General features: G+C 37.8%; 1 non-coding gene across 1 annotated transcript; it reads left to right on the top strand.

Annotated features, from left to right (window-relative positions):
- Nucleotides 1-10,813: 10,813 nt before the first annotated feature.
- Trnaa-agc (transfer RNA alanine (anticodon AGC)) lies at nucleotides 10,814-10,886 on the top strand. The gene has a single exon. It is a non-coding gene; the product is annotated as a tRNA-Ala (tRNA).
- Nucleotides 10,887-22,783: the final 11,897 nt, after the last annotated feature.

Below are 22,783 nucleotides of genomic sequence, written 5' to 3'. Positions count from 1 at the left end.
ATTTTTTCTTTCCAAATAATAGTTTTCAGAATGCTATATAGGATCCATCTCTAACTAACTGTGTTGTTTTAGAATCTATGCAAAAAATATCAGTCTTACATTGAAAATATTAGCCTTGGGCAGGGAAAAAAAACTTAGTGAGTAAAAGTGCTTGCTGCACAAACATTGAAAAAAACTGAGTTTGAATCTTCAGCATCCATGTAAAAAGAAAGATTATGCAAGGTATCTGTTATTCCAGTGCCAAGGGAAATAGAAACAAAAGAATCACTGAGCATGCTGACAGCAAGCCTTGCTCCAGGTTGAATGAAAAATGCTGCTTCAAGAAAATAGTAGAGCAAGACTCTCATCATCATCATCCTGGCTCTTTGTGGGCATACACACACATGTACATACACACACACACACACACACACACACACACACACACACAATCTTAAATAACATTGCAAGTATAACTTTTACTTTTAAATATATAGTACTTGTATACACTATGGCACATAACATAATATTCTGATCTTCCTCGTTAATAAAAATAGAGACAGCTTACTAAGAAAATAAGGATTTCCTAAGGGCAGAAGTGCGCTGCTGAGTTGAGAAAAGACAATAGATCAAATGTTTAATTCTTCTTACATATCATAATAAAAATTATTCTATCAACTGAAATAGCAACTCATCTGCTAGCATCTTTGCTGAATAATAGAGAGCAAATAGAAACCTCAACTAATTTCACAACAATAAGAAAAGGACTCATAAAGAAGGATAAAAAATGGCCATGAAATCTATTCAAAATTTATATAAATAAAATTATTTTTCTGCAACTATCATGAACCGCTTTCTTTTTGTATTTGTATAAAAGCTACACAAAATAGGAAGGGGAAATTCAAATTTCTTCTGTCACCTCTAAATCCCAGAAGCCGTTCAACTTGCTTTATATTATCTCTTAAATGCTCCTGCATTTTACCTATGAGTAGACACTCATTCCAGAGAAACCAGAAGCAAGTGCGTTTTAAGTATATGGGGCAAAAGAAATTTGAGGTCACAATTACTACAGACATTTTTACTTGGGTAAACAACTTATTCTGTTTTCTCATCTTTGTCCCTTACACTTTTAAGGATATTGCTGCTTTTGATTTGGCAAGCTTTTCCCCAAATTAAGGACTATCATTAATCTTTTTTTTTTATTAAAATTATTTTGCAATACAATTCAGTTCTACATATCAGCCACAGATTCCCTTGTTCTCCCCCCTCCCCCCCCCCTCACCTTCCCCCCAGCCCGCCCCCCATTCCAATCTCCTCCAGGGCAAAGCCTTCCCCACAGACTGAGATCAACCTGGTGGACTCAGTCCAGGTAGGTCCAGTCCCCTCCTCCCAGGCCGAGCCAAGGGACCCTGCATAAGCCCCAGGTTTCAAACAGCCGACTCATGCAATGAGCACAGGACCCGGTGCCACTGCCTGGATGCCTCCCAAACAGATCAGGCCAATCAACTGTCTCACCCACTCAGAGGGCCTGATCCAGTTGGTGACCCCTCAGCCATTGGTTCATATTTCATGTGTTTCCGTTTGTTTGGCTATTTGTCTCTGTGCTTTATCCGACCTTGGTCTCAACAATTCTCGCTCATATAAACCCTCCTCATTCTCATTAATTGGACTCCCAGAGATCCACCTGGGGCCTAGTCATGGATCTCTGCATCCAGATCCCTCAGTAGTTGGATGAGGTTTCTAGCTCGACAATTAGGGTGTTTGGCCATCCCATCACCAGAGTAGGTCAGTTCGGACTGTCTCTCGACCATTGCCAGCAGTCTGTTGTGGGGGTATCTTTGTGGATTTCTGTGGGCCTCTCTAGCACTTTGTTTCTTCCTATTCTCATGTGGTCTTCATTTACCATGGTCTCCTATTCCTTGTTCTCCCTCTCTGTTGTTGATCCAGCTGGGATCTCCCACTCACCCAAGCTCTCTTTCCCTCGACCCTCGCCCTTCACTACCCCCACTCATGTCCAGGCTGTTCATGTAGATCTCATTCCATTTCTCTGTCATTGGGCGATCCCTGTGTCTTTCTTGGGGGTATGTACTCACTCATAACAGGATACTAGATGTGGAACAAGGATGACTGGACTGCTATTCACATCACCAGGCAGGCTACCTGGAAAACAGGACCCCAAGAAAGACACAGGTATCATTAATCTTAAAACAATCAGGTACTACACAATAAATCAATTTATCATGCATGTATTTCCATTTGACATTTTGCTGTGGAGAAATGGTAGCCATGGGTAGGTAAGGTGGCTTAGCAGGTACAAGCACCTGCTCTCATTCCTGATAACCTGAATTCAATTTCTGGAACCCTGGAACCCATACATTAGAAATAACAAACCAGCTCCTGAAAACCGACTTCTGACTTTCACATGTACCCTCATCTCACACACACACAGACACACGCACGCACGCACGCACGCACGCACTCACTCACATGAAAGCATGTATGCAAGCATGCATGAAAACTAAAAAAAATTTTAAGATGTTTAGTGTCAAATATACCTTGACAGTAACCAATCAAAATGCAGAGTTATGGAGCCCAGTACCAATGGATATATCCACAAAATACTCCTGCAGCTAAGGCTCAGAGAACATTGTAAAAGTGAAGGCAGAAAGATTGTAAGAGCCAGAGGATCAGGGAGTTTACTTTAAGATTATGTTTCCTAGGAATGTCAGTCAGAAGCTACACATGTGAAATCTCACCAACATGAGTGCCTAAACACTAGCTGAGCAGGGATGGCACCAGTGGACATGCTGAAGTGGACAGGGAAAAGCCCATAGGGCCTCAACCCTACACAAAGAACTGTAAGTAACTTAGAAAAGATAGCACTGGCAGAGCTGGTTCATGAATTGATTGTTCAGTGACAAATGGTCAGGCCTAAAAACATACACATAAGCAACATATATGGACTAAGCAGGTTATATTTAAGAATATACGTAAATATATGAAATATATTCAACATATAATATGAAATAACAATTAGTGAAAAAAGAGGCCATATATTTAAAGGAGAACTGAGAAAGGTATGTAGGAGGCCTTGTAAGGTGGGAAGGGAAAGGATAAATGTTGTACATTTTATTATAATCTCAAAAATAAAGAAAAGAAATAATGGTCAAGATATCTCAAAGTCAGGAGGAAAGTAACAAATGGATTCTTCAGGCTGATGGCTTAATATACTGATTACACCACTGAACAGTGATCAGCATGCTGTTAAACAAAACAAAACATTTAGCTTTACTCAGATACTTAGAATGTTACTTTACTTGGAATTAGTCTTTGCTGATAAAATTACTTAAAGTGAGGCCATTTGGGTGAGGCTGAATTCAAGACTGTGCTCATATAAAAAGAGGGATGAAGATGACTTGCACAGTTAGGGTGTGGAATGTAGAATGTCATGGGAATAGATGTTGAGGGAGGGGATATAACCTGAAAGGCTAGCAATGCAGGCAACAGTTGGTGAGCAGCAGGAGCTTCCATACAAGTAGGACACATTCTCTGTCTCTAAGCTCTAAGGTGGTATCAACCTACCATACTGATTTCAGACTTCTAGCTTCCAAAACCATAAGAAGAAATATTTCTGTTGCTTACTATATGGATCTTTGTTACATTACGTGAATCCCAGGACACTAGTACACTGTACACTAGTACATTTCTCTCTGGTTAATAAGGACATATTTTATGCCTGATTTGATATGCCTTAATCTTCCATTTTTGCATAGATTTTTTCCATTCTGCATTTCCTTCATTCTGATCAGTGTCCTATCAATTATTCATGTTAGTAGGGCTCTATTAATAGTTTCAGTTTTTATATAGCCTTTTTTATCTGGTAAGATGGTTTCTGTTATTTCAGCACTTGTATCCTGGCTGCCTTATTAGTGTGTTGCTTGTATATTTTGGTTTATGCTTTGTGTTTGTGAGTGTGTGTGTGTGTGTGTGTGTGTGTGTGTGTGTGTGTGTGTGTGTAGGTGTGTGAGAGTTTCTTGGTTTTATGCATTTGCTTTTTAAAGAGAGAGAAAGAAAAAAGGAATGGAGTTGGATGGGTGAAGAGGTGGGAGAGATCTGGGAGTTGTGGGTTGCAATCAGATTATACTGTATGAAATAAATCTTTTTCAATAAAAAGAGAAAGATATTGTCATCCAAAAAGAAATATCATTCATTAGTTAAGTTAAAAAGGATGGAAGGAAGGAAAAAGGAAGGAAGGAAGGAAGGAAGAAAGGAAGGAAGGAAGGAAGGAAGGAAGAAAGAAAGGAAGGGAGGAAGGAAGGAAGGAAGAAAGAAAGGAAGGAAGGAAGAAAGAAAGGAAGGGAGGAAGGAAGGAAGAAAGGAAGGGAGGAAGGAAGGAAGGAAGAAAGGAAGGAAGGAAGGAAGGAAGGAAGGAAAGAAGGAAGGGAGGAAGGAAGGAAGGAAGGAAGGAAAGGCCAAGAACTCATAGCAGGAAGCTCTTATATACTTACCTTTCTGGGACTATTTCATTTCTGCATAACTCATCCTGAAAGTGCCCTGTAAATATCTGCTTTAGTTACATAATGAGTCTCTTAGGATAATAGCTCTGGCACAGAGTCGTGTGTGTGTGTGTGTGTGTGTGTGTGTGTGTGTGTGTGTGTGTCCACACACATTTTTTCCTCCTATTATGTTTAACATGATACCAGGGAAGTTAAGGAGTCCTTCTCCAGAGACACAGTCACTTTCTTTCTCTGTGCAGTCGGGTGACTTTTAAGAGAATTGTTAAAGAGCACATTGAATTAGTTCCTAGGAAAAGAAAAAACTAAATCATCCATAGACCTTATTATTTAATTAATCATTTTCCTGGAGACTTCAGTATAGGGGAAATCACACAATTCTTTAAGTCCAAAGTTAAAAAGTTACTAGCCAGATAATTCTGGTTCTCAGAGGCCGTAAATTTGAAAGAGAGCAAAGGGATGTAGGAGGGTTTGATGGGAGAAAATGGAAGAGGAAAATGGTGTAATTTATTATAATCAACAAAAAGAAAAGAAAAAACTTTTAAGAGCTATAATAAAACATAGAAAGGGGACACTTGAAAAGCTGTGGCTGACCCATTCACACAGGAACACCAGAAGTATGAGGTGTTCTGACAAGGCGATCCCATCAGGTTGTGAGGGAACTCACTGATTTTTGTGTACATTTGTACTGTAGCTTTATTTAAGCATCTCAAAAAAAAAGCTATAAACTAAAAGACAATTTTCCCCTTCCTTAATTATAACATTTATTTATTTAATAGAATTGCTTGATAATCAATAAATGATACACACCAGCTATGACCATCTCCATAAAATTTTTATTTTATTTTATTTTTATAAAATTTATTATTATAAATTGCTTATAAAAAATTACTCACCAAAGTTAACCAGACCCAAAGTCTCTACATCTTACTGAACTTCAGTCTAGCTGGAATACCCACTTTAAACAGAAGCTATAAAGATAATAGTTCTTCCAGGTCTAACTCTGTAACAGATGTTTAGGTTTCTGTGGTAGATAAGAGAAACAATATATATCTAATAGTGAAAGTATAAAATCCCATGTAAAATTGTTTTTGCTTTTACCTTACTACATTCATACTCAGTAAACAACAAAAACCCAGATGTACATATATTCCAAAAGACAATAGTGCATAAATATTCTGGCATTTGGAGGCATGAAAAATCTAGTACAAAATTACAAATCAAGTACAATGATAAAGATCTTAACTCATCTTTCATGAACATCATAAACCCTGACAGAGATGCAGCCAATATAAAAAGGTCTCAGCACAGTTACAAATTGTCCATCTAAATATTTGCACCCAGAACTATGTGGTTTAATGTATTCTCTTATTAACTTTCCTTCCTCACAGAGGAAGGTGATCACTCACTCACTGTATTTATTTATTTCTTCCAACAATGTGGACTATCTCTAGCCATTAATCAGAAAAGACTGTAATTGAAGATAACACAGAAGTATTCAATTTTAAAATTAGATTAAAAATTAGGTAATAAAATTCTAAAATATAATTAAGACCAGTTAAAGATTTCCGTTGCTAAAAAAAAAAAACAACAAATTCCTATTAACTCACTCTCCCAAAGACAAAGGGCCTGCCTCAGCAGTTAAGCATATGTACTGCTCTTCTAGAGACCCAAATCAGGTTGCCAGTCAGATGGCTCACAACTACCTGTAACTTTAGTTTCAGGGGAATCCATTGCATCTAGCTTCTGAGGACACCTGCACTAACCTGCACATACCCATATGTAGTCACAATCACACACACATACACACACACACACACACACGTGCACACACACACACACACATGCATGCACAATTAAAAATAATAAACCTTTAAAAATTAATTTTAAAAACCATAAAGATAAGATTTTCTAACAAACACAAGTTTTAATGAATGTGCTCCTGGCATAAAGAATATACTGATAAGAATTCTTTTTTGTTGTTGTTGTTGTAGTTTTATTGTTTTTGACAGGCATTCTCCCCAGGTAAACCAAGCTGGTCCTGAATTCACCATCTCCCTACCTCATCTCCCATGGGCTAAGATTATGGGCGTGTACTGCCACACCTACCTTAAGAATCAAAAATGTTCTAGGACTATAAGTCTTCAACTCTCTAGCCTTTGGCTTCCAGATTCAGCTAAAACGCAAGGAACATCGTTTAAAAACTGAGAGAGAAACAAACTGATCTTTACTCAAAAGCCATTAAGACAAAACAAAAACTGATGGCATAAAATTAATATAGCTAAAAGAAGCAAAGTCATTTGGTAAATTGTTCATTTGGTGAATTGTTTTTTGGCTCATTGATATACATGCATTTATGTGTAAACCTGGCTCTTCCAAAGTAATGGTAGCCAAAATTTTAATAGAAGTTGCTAGAGCCAAGTCATGCTTCATCTATATAGATAATTATCTTCTCATCTACTCCGCATTACAATATATTATGGTATAATCCTCATTTGAACTTTTTTTTACATTTTTTTTTCTTTTTTGCCACTCAATCATCAACTAATTTATTCTTCTGACTAAAAACAAATTTAAAGGCAGAATGGTATAAATAGTCTTTCTCTCCACATAGTTAATTATTTCAAGTCCCCAGGAAATTTGTGCCATTTATTCTATCATTCTACTTTCTTTGAGTATAGTAGGCTCCACCCACTAGCTGTGTAGATCTTTGTTAACATGGCTAACTTCAGCTTTGTCATTGGTAAGTTCGCATTATCCATTTTCTAAATTCAGTTTGCTCAAAATTTATTTCTTAATGGTCCAGTTAATTGTTCAGCAGAAATTCTGCTGATTCTTCATTACAAAAATGTATCCTAGTTGTTGAAACATTTGGGCACATCCATCTTTATCTTCTGATTTCTACCACTCTGATACATATTGCAATCCTAATAGGAATTCCTAAAGAGGAATCTATCTCCAAAGTAGGTTATATATACTTGAGCAAGCCATATCAAAAACAATACACTACCTAGGTTCTCCAGTTAATGCTTTAACAATAAATTGGTTTTATTTTTTCTCAATGTCTTCAGAAGTCACATTTCAAGAGCAAATTATAAGATCATATTGACTATCTACCATCCTTTTCAAAAAGGTACAATACAATTTTTCAAATAAGTTCTCAATCTTCAGATGAAAGTGATAACATTATGGAATATAATTTTTGGATTGGAGAGGTGGCTCAGTTGGTATAATATTAGCCATGAGAGCATGCAGATCTGAGATGGGTCTTCCACAACCAGCATCATTAACCTAGAGCAGCAACGTTTGCCCGTAATCCCAGCAAAAGAAAATGGAGACAAGAGGATCCTTAGGGCTTTCTGATCAATCAGTCTACCTGAATCAACAGGCTCTGGGTCCTCTAAATTCAGTGCAAGATTCTGCCTCAAAAAATAAATTGGAAAACAACTGAAGGAGACACCTGTACCTGATCTTCATATGCATAAGCACCCACATACACATGCCACATACACAAATTTACGGTTGTAAATATGAGTGTGGATGCTATGGTGAATATTTTCTGCACACACTATCAACATCCACACTTGGACAGAAGGCTTTGTCATTCTTCTGAGCCTCATGGGAATGGGGTAAGGTTCTCACCACATTGATGAGTCTGAGGCTACATCCTTGCTGTAGATACATTTCTAAACAGTCTTTTAAAATAAGAAACACAGAGCCAAATACAAAGGTAATAGCCAAAGAGGTCAGAGAAGTAGCGAAGTGACTACCTTATCTTATCACCTCACTGCCGTTTTTCCCCAGAGAGAGTGCTTCTTCCTGTGTAACCTGTGCTTTTATTGCCTTTCTCTTCTGCTTTCTCATTGGCTCTAAGTCCAGCCACATGACTTCCTCATCACTGCCGGTCTATACAGACCTCCAGGTCTCTATGGTTGGTACTGGGATTAAAGGCTCATGTCACCACCATGCTTGGCTGTGTCTTTGACCACACAGAGACTCTGCCTGCCATGTGATCGGATTAAGGACATGTGCTACCACAGCTGGTCTTCTGCTTATGGCTCGTGTGACCTCGCTATGTGACCTCTGATCTCCAGGCAAACTTTATCTATTAACATACAAATAAAATCACATTTCAGCACAATTAAAATATCACCACACCTTGCCATGGACGTAACAATGTCAACAAGACATATTCACTCAGGACTTCATTCACTTGGGGTTTCCTCCACTCCCCACAAATTATATGTACTTGAATTATGATACACTGAAGTGACAACTTTTTATTTTGTGCTTTTTACATTGAATACTAAAATGAAACAATGCACTGTTCTTGTTCATTTATATTTACACCACACATGTATAAGACCTTGGATTTTTCTTAATATTAAATTTCTGTCAGTTTCTTCTTAATCTTATATGTACCCTGCCATTTTAGAATAAGTACAAGAAGAATATGATATACCCTTACATGACCTACATGAACATTCCTAGACCTGTGGTAGGATTATTAGACTCCAACTGTGGAACAATTAGCAAGTTACTTTTCTATTATTTATCACCTAAAAATTCTAGATATGAGACTGGGGCGTAGCATATCCCTGTTAATAATGGCAGAAAGAGAAAAATGTGAAAGAACATGATTCTAAAGATGCATTTTGAAAATATTAGAGATGTGAGAGTTTGGGCTGACCTTTTTCATAATAAATATTCTGCAAAAATATATTTAATCTTTATTAAAGGAAACAGTTTTGGTTAGTGGGGTATTGTTTTAATTTATCATTAAAGAAGGTATCCAAATAGAAATGCATTTTTAATTATAGTGAAAAAAGATGCTTGATTATTGTTTTGGTCTTCATAGATTCATTAAGAATAGTTTTTGTGCCGGGCAGTGGTGGCACATGCCTTTAATCCCAGCACTCAGGAGGCAGAGCCAGGTGGATCTCTGTGAGTTCGAGGCCAGCCTGGGCTACCAAGTGAGTTCCAGGAAAGGTGCAAAGCTACACAGGGAAACCCTGTCTCGGGAAAAAAAAAAAAAAGAATAGTTTTTGTGCCTTAATATATGATCTACCCTGAAGAATGTTCCATGTGTAGTTCAGAACTAGTGCTCTGCTGGTTTGAGAAGAAAAGCATCTTGTATGCCTACTAGGCCCATTTGGCCTAATGTGTAATTCAAATTTAATGTTTACTCCTAGTTTTCTAATTAGATGGTCTGTCCATTGCTGAAAATGGGTTATGGAAGTACCCTTGTGCTACTGTACTGTAGTCTGTCTCTACCTTCAGATCTCCCCAAATTGCCCTTCCATAATTAGGTGTTCCAACATTGAGCCCATATATGTGTACAATTGTTATACATTCATAATGAGTTGGAGTTGGGTGGTTCTTACTCTTTTTACTCTTTGGAGGAGCCTGCCACCCAGTTCCCAAATAAACACAGAGAGACTTATTTCTTATGAACACCCTCCTGGCCTTTGTTTGGCTTATTTTCAGCCATCTTTTCTTAACTTAAATTATCCTGTCTACCTTTTGATTCAGGGCTTATCTTTCTCTATTCCATATGCCTTTCTTTGTTTCTTACTACATAACCAGCTGTGTGGCTAGGTGGCTGGCCCTAGTATCCTCCCTTTCTTGCTCTTCTTAGATCTTCTCTTCCCAGATTTTTCCTCCTATTCATTCTCCTCCTGCCTAACTATTGACCATTCAGCTCTTTATTGGACCAATCAGGTGTGTTAGACAGACAGAGTTAAACAAATGCAACATAAAAGAATGCAACACATCTTTGTATCATTAAAAAATTATTACACAGCATAAACAAATATAACACATCTTAAAGTAATATTCCACAACAATGAGTTAATTATTTTATCATCCTTTAATACTCTACCTTGTAGATGTAACCAACCATCTTATTAAATAAGAAACACAGAGCCGATTCAGAGAAGAAAGCCAAGAGGTCAGAACTAAGAGCCTTACCCTTCCTGCTTCAGCTATCCTGCTTCAGCCAAGAGAGCTCTCCGAAAAAGAGACCTACTTCCTGTGTGTACGTCTTTTTATACTCTAGATGTTCTGCCTTCTCATTGGTTGTAAACTAAACACGTGACTGCCTTGTCATTGCCTGTATGTACCGCCCTCCAGGTCCTTAAAGGCGTGCGCCACCACCGCCACGCACTTGCTATGGCTCTATAACTCTGACCCCCAGGCAACTTTATTTATTAACATACAATTAAAATCACATTTCAGTACAAGTAAAATACCACCACACTACCTCCCCATTTTAGACAAGTTACTTATCTGATGTGCCTGTAAGACCATAATCCTGGGGGTTGGGGATTTAGCTCAGTGGTAGAGCGCTTGCCTAGCAAGCACAAGGCCCTGGGTTCAATCCTCAGCTCCAAAAAAAAAAAAAAAAAACCACTTATTTGAAACAGGGCTGGAGAGATGGCTCAGAGGTTAAGAGCACTGATTGCTCTTCCAGAGGTCCCAAGTTCAATTCCCAGCAACCACATGGTGGCTCACAACCATCTATAATGAGATCTGGTGTCCTCTTCTGGTGTGCAGACATATATACAAACAAAACACTGTATACATAATAAATAAATAAATCTTTAAAAAAAAAAAGAGACCACAATCCTGACCTAAGCACCAACATAGAGAATATACACCCCTTACATTTTTCATATACTGTCCCTTCTTAAAAGTTAGAGAGCCTAGAAAATGTCAGAGTGAACTCTGACACTGTGACTCCTAAGAACTGGCCACTGTTGACTGTTCACCTAACACATTAGGTTCCAATAGACATTTTTACTGAATTGAGCCAGCTAGTACCATGAACCATAGTGCTGTCTGGTCTTGCCCTTTTGAGTAATTTATCACTGTAGTCAGATCCACAAATACAAAGTTCTAGAAGTAAGTAACAAAGCTATTTCTCTTCTGAACTGCAACAAGCCCAAAGCATAACACTACCACATTTCACCTGAAGCTATCTCATAATTTGAAAATCTGGTTTAAAAAAATGGCAAAGCTTTGTCTGGTATTCTCTCTCTCTCTCTCTCTCTCTCTCTCTCTCTCTCTCTCTCTCTCTCTTTCTCTCATACTCCACATATGCTATATGTAGGAACATTAAAATCAAAGGTCCTGAGTAAGATGGGCAAGGTGGTGCATGCCGTTAATCCCTGCACTCTGGAGACAGAAGCAGGACATGTCTGTAAGTTCAAGCCTAGCCCCAACTGCTGGGAGAGTTCCAGGACAGCCAGTGCTATGTAATGAGAACCTGCCTCAAAAAGAAAATAATTTTGTGCATAATGTGCTACATACTGTCTGGAATTTTCCAGTCATATACTATGTATCTCATCTTTTCCCATCCAACGTATAACATCTAATGTGAATGATGACAAAATCTTTCACTTTTTCTCCCATAGCCAAGTCATTTTAAATGCCAACTCACTGCATGGTAAGATCAAGATTTCACTAAATTTCAGAATATCAGAATAATACACCATATATTTTGTAGATGAAGTTTCATTTTAAATATAAAGGGTTACCATTGGATAAAGATAGTGTAGTTTTCCTTGTGGAGATTTTTGTTTAATGACAAACCTTATGACAAAGGACAATGGCTTTTTGTAAAGCATGTTTCTCTAATATGATATTTTTATCCAGGTTGTTGTTATATTTGTCAAGAAGAGACTGCAGCTCAGAACCATAGTGTAATTGGTATTGTTTAATAGAATGAGTTAGGAGCATGCTCCAACATTACAAATAAACCAACGGTTTATTAACAGAAATAAAAACAAGAGAACATGGAAGTGACTCCCCTGTTCTGCTCAAAAGTACAGTATAACACCACTGTAGTGGGAACATTTTCAGGTCTGAACAACAAAAAGTAGAAAGTAACCCAGAGTATTCAGAAAGAGGATAGCAAAGTAAAAGGGGCATTATAATGTAGGAGGAATCCTAGAAGGGATGATCCAAAGGAAGACAACAGAGACATTGTCCTTATTCATTCAATTCATTCATTCATCCAGTTTTCTTTGAATTCAGATGCATGCACACATACGTGCATGTGTGTGTGTGTGTGTGTGTGTGTGTGTGTGTGTGTGTGTGTGTGTGTTTGTGTGGTGGCTGATATACATGGGTATGCTCATATTCACACACATACGGAGGCCAGAAGAGAATGTTGGCTTTTTTCCTGTATTACTCTACCTTAGTTAGTTAGTTAGTTAGTTAGTTAGTTAGTTGGTTAGTTATTCACTTACTTACTTATTTTTTAACCAAAGTATCTCTCTGAGCCTGGAGCTTGTCTTCTTAGCTAGTCTAGCTGGCCCACAAGCATGCAGGATCCATCCATCTCTGTCCTCACAGTGCTGGTGTTATGGGCAATCATGCCACGGCTTTTATGTGGGTGCCAAGGATTTGAATTCAGGACCTCCTATTTTCACAGCAAGTGCTCTTACCTGCTGAACCGCCTTCATCCTACCACCCAATTTGGTTTGTAAGGACAGGGCATCTCTATATATCCCAGGGCAGCCTCAAATGACCAATCCTACTGCTTCTGCCTCCCAAGTGCTGGGTTTGTAAATGTGTGCCACCACGCTCAGTGAGGTCACTGTCCCTTAGTATTCAGGGGGCTGTCTATACAAAAGAGAAGTTAGAGTCATACTGAAAGTAGCCATGATAATAACTAAGTCAACTGATGGAAAGATTTCACGTCAACGTGATCAAAATATGTAATGGGACAGCCACTTTTCAAAAATGTATTAGAGGTATAAACTATAGTGTATTAATAGTCTAGAAAACTTTGAAGGTGCCTTAACTTTGATGTTTCAATTATTTCTAAATAAGATCTAAAATAAAAAAATGTTCTTTTTAACTTAAAAAAATGAAAAAATAAATAAATACATCAGGACTCACCCAATACTGCCCAATAATACATCAAAATACATTTCTCTTCTAAAATGAAATGAATATATCAGGATACTCCCCAAAATTCCAGTTTACAACAAAATAACCCACAAAGCCCCACATTTTACATCAGAATAATAATAAGAACAAGATTTGTCTTATTTAAAAGAAATTACCTTTAATTCAAAATGACAAGTAATTTTTCTTCATGTCTGAAATGATAATAAGCTCAGAGAGATACTTTGGTTAAAAAATAAATAAATTAGTAAATAAATTAACTAATTAATTAATTAAATGAATTTAAATGCATCCCAAGGAAATGCCCTTAAAACACACCATACTAATAAGTGCATAATATATCATAATATTAACAAATACATCAGAACATACCACCAAAATATTCATATATTATATATATATTATATTATATATATATTATATTATGATATATTATATTCATATATTATATTCATATATTATAGAGCACTCACCCCAGAAAAAAATCACATTAATATATAAAGGCACATGCTCCATCAAAAAGAAAGCCCACGTTTATAAGGAAGTCACACATATTTCAATAGTGTGGACCTCGTGAAATATCAGGGACTAGGACAATGAGATGAAGTAAATGTACTTTTTTAACTATAGCTTTCCCAAAAGATACTTATGAATCAATGCCAAGAATTAGTCAGCTTCATTCCAATTATTTTACAGCTTACCAATAACAATAAAATGTACAAACTAATAATGTGAGATTCAACTTTGGCAGTTACGACAAAATCAAAGCCAATTCTTTCCAGAAGTTCCCACAAAGCTTATGTCTAGACCTTGATTAAACACCAATAAGGTTGAAAAATTTACCACTCCTGTCCATTTAAGGACTACTCTGTTGGAAATTAATTCATTTTAATGAAAATGTACCTGTCTTGTAATTCCCACCCATCGGCACCAGTCCTGTCTTCTAGAGCTTCTCAAAATATGTCCAAATGGGATTGTTCTGCAAATAATGAAGACAGCTAATGTTTCCATAGTCCATAATTTTAGTTCATCCATTCATTCTCTACAAATATATATGGTAAGGCCAAAAACAATCTGCCCTGCCCAGCTGCCCAGTCACAGGCACTCCTCCATTTAAAGAAAGGATCTTTGGAAGTATTTCAGAACAGACATAGTACCTTGATGAGGTCTTCTGAGCATGGAGTTGAGAAACTGTCTCAGTGTTCACCACAAGTACCATACCCCTGCTAATTCAAGATTACTAAAAGTCTTGACTTAAATTTATTTTCAACTCTAAAATTCTTCACACAACTAATATAAAGTATCATTTAACCCACCAGTCATAGTGATCAAAACAAGGAGTTTCTAAATTGTGTCATGAGGAACCAGTATGTTACTCTTAATAATAGGTCTATGATCAGCTAATAATATATGGAGAGTAAATACCACTATCCACATGTATAAATTAGAGGCATGGAGGAAATGCTTCATTCAAGGTTACTAAGTCAAGAAACAGAAATGAATTTAGAATTATTCAAACCAGTGTGTTACACTTCACAGAGCAGCAATGCCTTCTATATGTTATCTACTACACCACAGTTGTTTACAAATGTAATTATTGAGGTGCATTCATAGAATTATAACAAGAATAAGGTTAAACACATTCTCTGTTGCTTTATTTTCTCCAATATACGCTTAGAAAACATGTAAACAAAAGTTTGGGGTTTATTTATTATTTTTTAATAACAAGATTTGTCTTATTTAAAAGAAATTACCTTTAATTCAAAATGACAAGTAATTTTTCTTCGTGTCTGAAATGATAAAAGTAGCATTTCATGCTAGGACTCTTGATTGTAAACAAAATAAGTAGAATTATGTAGATTAACTAAAATTAGGGACTATGGATTCAAAATCTATTAGCACAAACTTTAAAGTCATTTAAAATGTTGAAAGTGATGTAGTTTTCATCACCAGCTTTTCAGTTCCTTTTCTGAAAAGGAATTGACAGCTCCCTTAGAGTCATAAACCTGTGTCTGCAGACGAGATCTTCCATGGAAAAGACTTAATCTGACACCAAGAAATATGAAGTAGTTTCCTGAACTGAAGACCCTGAAGAATTTGACATGCTTCACACCTACTGATGGTCTTAGAAAATCCTATTTATCTTCTAAGCTCAGATACACTTAGGTGCACCTGGAATAGTTTGACTGCTGGAGCAATGACTCAGTGGTTAAGAGCACTGATTGCTCTTCCAGAGTTCCTGAGTTCAATTCCCAGCAACCACATGATGGCTCACAACCATCTATAACAGGATCCAATGCCCTCTTCCAGGATCCCATGCAGATGTCCATGAAGACAGAGCACTCAGACACATTAAAAATACGTAGATAAATAAATTTTAAAAAATAAACAAATAAATAAATGTAAGTGTGAGCTGGGCATGATAGCACACATCAATATTCCCAGCACTAGGAGAAGAGCCAGTTGGATGTCTGTGAACTCAAGGCCAGTCGGTACTACATGTGAGCTCCAGACCAGCCAAAGGTACATAGTGAGACCCTGTCTCAGAAAGAAAGAAAGAAAGAAAGAAAGAAAGAAAGAAAGAAAGAAAGAAAGAAAGAAAGAAAGAAAGAAAGAAAGAAAAAGAAAAGAAAGAAAAAGAGTTGCTATGTTGCAGATATATGGGCTGCCAGCTGCCACCACTCATGCCATTTAGTAGAGACAATAATCTCTCCAAATCTACTGAAAGCTCTCTGTCTACTCCTTGCACATAGTTTTTAGGGGAAAAGGCACATGTCTGTCATACTGAATGTCTCCCAAGAATTGAGACAGCTTAGTTACGTATTACTAACCATCACACTTAGGGAGAAAGTTCTTACTTTGTAATACAACCAGCTAGAATGACGCAGTCTCTCATCTTCCCTCATAACGGCATTTTCCATGGTCTTCTAAAGGTCTGGCATTTTACCTTGTATCTTAGTATGTTCCCTCACTTTCTGTTCTCAGGAGCCCTATTTGGCTCTATCTGGCCTTGACTCACACTTCACAACCCGAAAATATTTTCTCTTATAAAATATTCATTAGTTTGAGGAAGAAAAATTTCCCCTATGGCTTTCTTTTCCCAAAAACAATGAAGCAGAGAGCTGTCTTCTCTGGTGAATTTAATCACCTTCCTTTAGAGAGGAGCAGTTTGAAAAGCCAAAGTAACCTCCTTCCCCCAATTTACTGTGGAATGTTTTAAACATCATGGAAATAACAACGGACTTAAAATCAGAATGCATGACCTTGAACCCAGTAGCTTTCCCTTGCTTACTACAGACACATCAGCTATCTAGTCTGGGTTTGGGTTTTATTTGCTTTGACATGTAAAAGGGAAATTTACCTCAGTTATTGTGGTGATGAAATCAAATTATGTAAAAATAAGGTCTCTAACGTGAAGCATCTAGTTAGAAATACAGTTTTCCTGATTGAGGCTCTTGACCTCCTAATTCCACAGAGTTCCAATGGTGTAGTAAAGTTCATTTAAAAGATTCAATATCTGGAGAAATAAAAGTCAATATGGTAACTGGCAATTGTAAAGTCTCTGCTGAGTATATTAAATATGTGCTACTTACAGCACTTTACATATAGAAAACTTAAAAGAAATTATCAGAGAAGTGTTATTTCCCAAAAACCATTTTTAAAAAGCTAAAAAAATTTATTTTCAGAATCCCATATTTTATATTCCTTCAGTTAGAAACAGACTCAAAATCCTCAGGAGTCAAAAGTAACAATTACAGAGTTTTACCTGTAATGTACAGAGAACCAGATTTTTATTAGAATTTTTTTTCTTTTTTAACTCTTGTTCTCTCTCTACACCCCATAATTTCCTTACTGCTCACCCCTGTCATCATTAGTCTTGATGGTTATATAATGACATGAATCAGGTCTAGCTTTTGATGATGAGTTGGTAATATATTTTTAATGCAGATATAGAATGTTCTTGATATCAAGAGATGCCTGCTTTATCTTTATTAAAGGAAATACAGTTCCCTGCAATTACACCACTAAAGAGAACAGATAGGGGAAAACTAGGCAGCTGATTTATTCACTAAACTAACAAACTTGTTTCAACAAGTTTGAAATTGTCATTAGTATATATGGGTATTTATGGGTATTTATGGGTATTTATGTTAACATTTCAATAACAGTATAAAGAAAAAAGTATTTTCCTTTGAAAAATCTAGATAGAGCAATTCCTGTATCCAGAGCTATTAATTCTGGAGAAGCCATGGCTCTTAAGTGTGGCCAGTTTAATGAGGCTGAAAAGGGCACTAAGGACTTTCATGAGTAAAATTTAAATAATGGACAGCACAGAAATCTTTTAGTGCACTTACGTATTTATAAAATGAATATATTGGCAGTAGAGATCCTTTCTCATTATTAATACAAACTGTTTTTCTCCTGGGGAATAAGTAATAAAGCTACTAAAGATTTAGAGGACTCTGAAATGCACACAGTGAATTGAACGCATAGTTGGGTCCAATCTTAAAAGACACTATCTGAACTTTGCAAATATAAAGCCTAGAAAAGAGAGAGCAAGATACTGAAACCTAAAGGTGATGTAGAAAACAGATAGCTGTGAATTTGTCATCCAATGTGCACTTTGTATGTTGTTATTCTGGTCTTTCTAGCTATCAGCATCTGTTGAGGGGACCCTAGTATATTAACATGAAGAACAAAGTAAAATCATCATTATTCTACCTTAACTGGAATTTTCCTTTAAATTTGAAAACACTTTTTTTTAATGCTAAGAAAAGGTGATGCTACTTTTCTATTGACTATTAGTGCTTTATTTAATCACTCACCCACGGAGTTGTCCGGAGAAAGCTCTGCAAGCTGTCAACGTGTCCACCTAACATCTATCCACAAGGTACGTTCATATTATCTTGACGGATACTTACCATATCCTCATCAAGTCTATGTGGTGACAGAGACAGGGCTAGGTGGGTACTGCAAAAACAAATTCTGTCACAGATGAAAAACACCAAGTTCAAGAAGTTTCCAGCCAATCCTGCTATGCTGACCTGAAGCAACTGTGGCCATTTACGATCAGCAGCCTATAGGTTCAGATCTACCTGGGGACTAAACCAAATGGCCTAACTAAGTTCAGCAAAAGCTAAAACATATCCATTCCCTTGATGAAGTGTAAAATGGGTTTTCATGTTCCAAGTCTGGCATAGTACATTCAGACAATCCCCAAACAACCTTTATCAAAAGATTAAAAATAAGCTGTTTACAGATTACTCAACATATGGTGCACATCTCCACATCCTCATCTTCTGAACATAAACAGACGTCATTTACTTCTTTCTTACAATGGCACCACCTTCACAAATGTAACTGCCCTCCATTTTTTTTTTTTACTTTTTTCATATTTTCTACAGTTTCCTCATGCATTTAGAGAAAATATCTCTTTCAGAAAACTTTGGTTTGGGATTCCTGCTTGTAGCATTTTTTATTTAGTAGCTATTAGACCAAACTGACTGCAGATACTGCCAAAACTGGGAGGGATAAGGAAAGTGCTTGAAGGCACAGAAAGCTGGCCATCCACAGAATCTAATAAACAGTCAGCACAGGGAAGAAGTTCTCATTTTATGACAATAAGAAGAAAATGTTTAAAAAATAAAAAGTATAAATAATAACTACATAAATACATTAAAATATAATCTTCTTGTGGAAGGAACAGCAAAATATTTGAATGAAATCAACTTGTCAGATGGAATCTAGAACAAACTAGAGATGTCAATGGGGAAAAAAAATCACTGGACCCTAAAGATAAATCACTAAAAATGTACAATGTGAAGGATAGAGAAGAAAAACAAACAAACAAAATCTTTTGAACAAAGTCAGTCTAGCCTGTGTGTAATGTGAGTCCCCCAAAGGAAACAAAGAATGGTTGTAGCACCAATTCTAAGTAGTCTTAACAATAAGAACCTAGAGTCAGATAGCCAGGTAATTGTCGAAAGATCAGAGAAGCAGAGCAGCCAGCCACCACCTCTTACCTCACCAACTCCTCAGTCCGAAAGAGACTGAGTTCCTGTCTCCTGCTGCATTATATTCTTTTCTCTGCCCAGTCATATCACTTCCTGTCTCAACCTCCCTAGTCCTGAGATTAAAGGTGGGTGTGCCTCCCAAGTGCTGGGAACAAAGGCATGAGATCCCTAGTGCTGGGATTAAAGGTGTATGCCACCACTGGCTGGCCTCTATGGCTATCTAGTGGCTGGCTTTGCCCTCTGATCTTCAGGCAAACTTTGTTAGAGCATACACAAAATATCACCACAAATGGTAACATTAAATATTTGAAATGTAATTACTAAAACAACTTTTAGATTTAATGAAAGATATAATTTATAATTTTGACAAATGTGAGATTTACATCATCAAAATTATGAAATGAGAAGTCCCACATATTCTTCCTATAATGGACATTTCAGTTCAACAACACATGGAGCACTTTACTTCCTTTTATGAGAAATCCAGAAAGCAGTTGATAGGCTCTTATACCCCAAACAACTACAAAAACAGCCACATTGGCACTGGTAAGACAACTTGGAACACTGTCTGCGTTCCTACTACAATATCAAAAGGGATCCCTCCCCAGAGTCTCACTGTGAGCAGCTAAAGAGTTGGAGTACACATGTGCCATCTTAACTTCTGTGGGGGAATACATGTGGGACTGACTTCTATTTTGCCATTCTCAAAGTACCGGGCTGGGACACAGACTAGTCTCTTGGGACCTACGAAATCAAAGATTCCAGTTCTAGCTTGTGCCTGAGTAGAAGAAGGCTGTACTAAACACTCGATGGACTGACTTTTCATGATATTATATAATGCTAAGGGAATAGTTATTGTCTCTGTAGCTAGAGTTTTCCTGCCTGGCCCACAGTCAGGACAAATCTCTGTCACCTGCCAGTCCCACAGCCGCTCAGACCCAACCAAGTAAACACAGAGACTTATATTGGTTACAAACTGTATGGCCGTGACAGGCTTCTTGCTAACTGTTCTTATATCTTAAAATAACTCATTTCTATAAATCTATACCTTGCCACGTGGCTCGTGGCTTACCGGCATCTTCACATGCTGCTTGTCATGGCAGCGGTTGGCAATATCTCCCTGACCCAGCCTTCCACTTCCCAGAATTCTCCTCTTTCCTGTCCTGCCTATACTTCCTGCCTGGCCACTGGCCAATCAGTGTTTTATTTATACAGAACGATATCCACAGCATGTCCATGTCTCTCCTATCTTGGAGCACAAATGAAACCTAACATGTACCATACCACTGGCCCTCTAGAGAATGAAGTGTTGTTTTGAATAAATGTGCTGGTACTTGCCTCGGGTTCTCCACTGAGCTTAACACATAAAAATTGTGTGTTTGCGTGTGTGTGTGTGTGTGTGTGTGTGTGTGTGTGTGTGTGTAGAGAGAGAGAGAGAGAGAGTGGGGGGGATCAGAGGAAGGAGGGGCAGGTTAATGGGAAGGGAGTGGAAGGTGGAAGGGAAGGGTAGGGCTAGAAAAGAGACATAAGGAAATATGATGAACCTTAACTCCCAGCCTCCATTCAGAAATAGGAGATTGGAGACAATACACTCAATGCTCAGCTATGTGAACACTTACTCACTAGGACTTCTATCCTTCCAATCTGAGAACCCAGGCTGGAAAGGCTGAAAACTTCAAGGATAGACACATATTCCCAGGTTAGGGAATCCACTCACATCTCTATAACAAGAATCTTATGACCAGTGGTTTTACTGGAATTTTAGGATTAGTGTAGAAGGTTATTAGCTTTAGAGAAGCCCAGTGCTAAGAAGGCCATCTTGAGAGTTCGATTTCATAACAAGGTGGCAGACCTGAAAATCCTACTCCTGCCTGCAGATCTGGAAAGGGTCTGACTCCATGAAGAGCTTGTCTACAGCCTCACTTGGCCTTCAACCTGCTATCAAAACCATCTGCCAAGGGAACTTGGAGGACTCACACTAGTGTCACAGCAGCCAGACGCTCTAACATTGTTCTTAGAAGTGGATCTAAAAACTCCCCCATCACTCCCTTCCAGCTCTTTCATCTGCAGTCTCAAATTAGGAATGTCACACAAAGAGTTTGGCCATCAGTTCACCAACAGTTGTCTTGGGATTTCAAACTCACAGTAAATATTAGAGGGTGCCTTTCTCTTGGCTCCAGCCCCCCTCTGCCATAGAGCCAGAACAATTCCAGCCATGAACACAATTCTCAGGAAATAAATCTATCTAAACACTTAGAGCAGGTGTGCTAGCTTCCGACACATAGCAGATTCTGAACAGACCCAGTTTTCAGTTGCATGCACTCTGGAGCAATGTGCCTGTATAAGTGACTTGCTAGGCATTGCCCTGGCCAGCACAATAAAATCAGTTTTGCAAGTAGCAGACCCAAGTCAGATTTTGAAAAGCCCTGAAATTCTGTTTCAAGCCCTCTCAGGAAAATTTTAAAAGTGAATTTACCCCGTTAAAGTCCTTCAGGGAGTCAAGTTGTCTGAGTTTCTGTGGTGACAATGACTACCCTTGTTCAGCAACAGATCCTCACATAGATGTTGATCTCAGTCTTGAGCTACTTGGATGTTCACTAAAAATAGTTCTGTTCCTTGGAACCCAGAGGCAAGGTACATATAACAAAAGCTCTCGGCAGAGACTCAACTCAGTCCCACTGTTATTTTTGAAGTATTCCTACAAGTTGGCTGTAATCTTATAAAAGACCTTCTAATCAAGAGGTCACCATGACACATATCTCTATGTGAGATCTTGAAGATCTTTATCTCAGCTGTGACCAGCCCAGCCCAGGACTACATCCACTGATGGAGTGGGAGACCTAGAGAGAGCAAACACAGTACTGAAGCTGTTAGCAGACTTAACCATTCCTGAGCATGAAGTAGATCTTCATTTCTGCACTATTTCAACAGACCAGGATCAGCAGTCAGTCCAGGTCCCACAAGGAACCACAGCATCCATATTTCCTATAGGCGTTGATAACAAGAATGCCAACCGTGGTGTGCTGTTCACATTTAGATTCACCTGTATGCTGTAGGTCCAACTATATCACCTAAAATCCTGCGAGTAGCCTCATAAGACCAGAGACCTAACCACACAAAGACTTTAACTTGCCCAGACTGGTTTTTCAACACTGAAAGAGGATATCATGCCTGCAAATGACCAATTCAAGACTACCAGAAAAAGAAGAACTTGGAAAATGTGATGCCACCAGAACAAATCAACAAAGGTCTAATAATCATTCTCCAAAAAGAGGCATGGACAGTGGACTAGTGGCTGCATCTTTGTGAGTCAGGGAAGGGAAGAGTCAAAATAAGAAAACATAGACTATAATTAAAAGA

Source organism: Peromyscus eremicus, chromosome 3 (assembly GCF_949786415.1).
Source record: "Peromyscus eremicus chromosome 3, PerEre_H2_v1, whole genome shotgun sequence".
Lineage (NCBI taxonomy): Eukaryota > Metazoa > Chordata > Mammalia > Rodentia > Cricetidae > Peromyscus > Peromyscus eremicus.
The sequence above is the reverse complement of the archived record's forward strand: the minus strand, read 5'-3'. Positions and strand labels throughout refer to the sequence as shown.